At 37.4% G+C, this 2,708-nt stretch overlaps 1 pseudogene; it reads left to right on the top strand.

Moving 5' to 3' along the window:
• The first annotated feature begins 361 nt into the window (after window positions 1-361).
• On the top strand, window positions 362-1,586 carry LOC124509844 (ribosome biogenesis protein NSA2 homolog; annotated as a pseudogene).
• The last annotated feature ends 1,122 nt before the right edge of the window (window positions 1,587-2,708 follow it).

The raw sequence follows: 2,708 nt of genomic DNA, 5'->3' as shown, positions 1-2,708 counted from the left end.
ATAGATAGATAAAGAAGAAGTGATAGATAGATAGATAGATAGATAGATAGATATAGATATAGATAATGGAATATTTATTGGACATAATGGATATATATATAATGGAATATTCCTCAGCCATAAAAAAGAACAAAATCTTGCCATTTGCAATGACTTGGGTGGAGCTAGAAAGTATAATGCTAAGTGATATGAGTCAGAAAAAGACAAATACCATATGATTTCACTTACCTGTAGGATTTAAGAAACAACACAAAGGGGGAAAAATAAGAGAGAGAGAGAGAGAGAGAGAAATCAAGAAGCAGTCTCTAACCGTAGAGAACAAAGTCATGGTTACTAGAAGGGAAGTTGCGGGGGCTGCGGGATGGGTAAAATAGGTGATGGGGATTAAGGAGTGCATGTGTTGTAATGAGTATTGGGTGATGTATGGAAATGTTGAATCATTGTGTTGTACACCTGAAACTAATATTACACTATGTGTTAACTATACTGGAATTAAAATAAAACCTTAAAAAAACAGAAAAAGTCATTTTTATTTTGTTTTTATCTAACCTGTTTGGTGAATACCTTAGTCATGATCAAAATGAGATAATGCATTTGGAAGCAATATGTAAACTGTAAAATGCTACACAAAAGAATCTAAGACTATAAAGACATGAGATTGCTTCTTCTCTTCCCTAGAGGAAACAATCCTAAATCTGTTAACCTTTCTAAACAGGATTTCAATTCCAACCACACAAATTCTTGAGAATCCACTAAATTGCAGGCAGAAATAGGGCCCCACACTGATCCTTTACATCCAACATGTCCTTATATGAGGCCAGAACAGAGTTCCTAAGACTGCGTCATGCTGCCCTAGGTCTGACTTAGATTTCTAGCTTTTAGTGAGGTGGAGTATTCTTTGCTGATTTGCATTTTCCTCATTGTAGCACTAAGCTCAATCATGCAACCTTTCTCATAAACAGCGCCATCCTGAGAAAATACAAATGAAAAAGACTATCAAGATGCATGAAAAGAGAAACACCAAGCAAAAGAATGATGAAAAGACTCCACAAGGAGCAGTACCTGAATGTGTACTGGACAGGGAGGGACAGTCCCAAGCTAAAGTACTTCCCAACATGATTAAACAAAAATGAAAAGAGAAAGCAGCAAAATGGGAAGTCCTTTGCTCAAAGTTCGTGCCCAGGGAGAAACAGAAGTATTAAAAGTTATTCGAACAGGAAAGAGAAAGAAGAAAGCATGGAAGAGGATGGTTACTAAAGTCGGCTTTGTTGGAGATGGCTTTACTCTAAAACCACCTAAATATGAAAAATTCATTAGGCCAGTGGGCTTACTTTTCAAAAAGGTCCATGTAACACATCCTGAATTGAAAGCCACCTTTTGCCTGCCAATAGTTGGTATAAAAGAGAATCCCTCATCCTCACTATATACATTTTTGGGTGTTCTTACGAAAGGTACTGTCATTGAAGTGAACGTAAGTGAGTTGGGCCTTGTGACACAAGGAGACAAGGTTATTTGGGGGAAAATATGCCCAGGTTACCAACAGTCCTGAAATCGATGGATACATAAATGTGGTCTTGTTGGTTTGACAGCAGTTTCAGACAAGTAACTTTACAATTACTGATTTCAACAATAGAATTTAGTGATTCATCAGTTACATATAACACCCAGTACTCATCCCATCAAGCATCTTCCTTAATGCCCCTCACCCATTTAGCCATCCCCCACACCTGACACCCCTCTAGCACTCTTCAGTTTGTTCTCTGTATTTAAGAGTCTCTTATGGTCTGTCTCCCTCTCCGTTTTTATATTATTTTTGCTTCCCTTCCCTTATGTTCATCTGTTTTGTATCTTAAATTCCACATATGTATGAAGTCATATTTGTCTTTCTCTGACTGACTGATTTTGCTTCGCATAATAGACTCTAGTTCCATCCACGTTGCTACAGATGGCAAGATTTCATTCATTTTGATTGCTGAGTAGTATTCCATTAGTGTGTGTGTGTGTGTGTGTTTGTGTGTGTGTGTGTGTATCACCTCTTCTTTATCCATTCATCCATTGATGGACATTTGGGCTCTTTCCATACTTTGGCTATTGTTGATAGTACTGCTATAAACATTGAGGTGCATGTGCCCCTTCGAAATAGCATACCTGTATCCCTTGGATAAATACCTAGTAGTGCAATTGCTGGGTCATAGGGTAGTTCTATTTTTAATTTTTTTGAGGAACCTCCATACTGTTTTCCAAAGTGGCTGTTGCATTCCCATCAACAGTGCAAAAGTGTTCCTCTTTCTCCGCATCCTCACCAACATCTGTTGCTGCCTAAGTTGTTAATTTTAGCCATTCTGACAGGTGTGAGATGGTATTCCATCATGGTTTTCATTTGTTTTTCCCTGATGATGAGTGATGTTGAGCACTTTTCATGTGTCTATGAGCCATCTGGATGTTGTCTTTGGAAAAGTGTGTATTCATGTCTTTTGCCCATTTCTTCACTGGATTATTTGTTTTTTGGGTGTTGATTTTGATAAGTTCTTTATAGATTTTGGATACTAACTCTTTATCTGATATGTCATTTGCAAAGATCTTTTCCCATTCCGTTGCTTTTTAGTTTTGCTGTTTCTTTCACTGTGTGAAAACTTTTTATTTTGATGAGGTCCCAATAGTTCTTTTTTGCTTTTGTTTTCCTAGCCTCCAGAGACATGTCAAGTAAG

Source organism: Lynx rufus, unplaced genomic scaffold (genome assembly GCF_022079265.1).
Source record: "Lynx rufus isolate CCGP_SWC_20201006 ecotype Redwood Valley unplaced genomic scaffold, mLynRuf1.p SCAF_15, whole genome shotgun sequence".
Lineage (NCBI taxonomy): Eukaryota > Metazoa > Chordata > Mammalia > Carnivora > Felidae > Lynx > Lynx rufus.
Note: the sequence above shows the minus strand (reverse complement) of the source record. Positions and strands in the feature narration are given on the sequence as shown.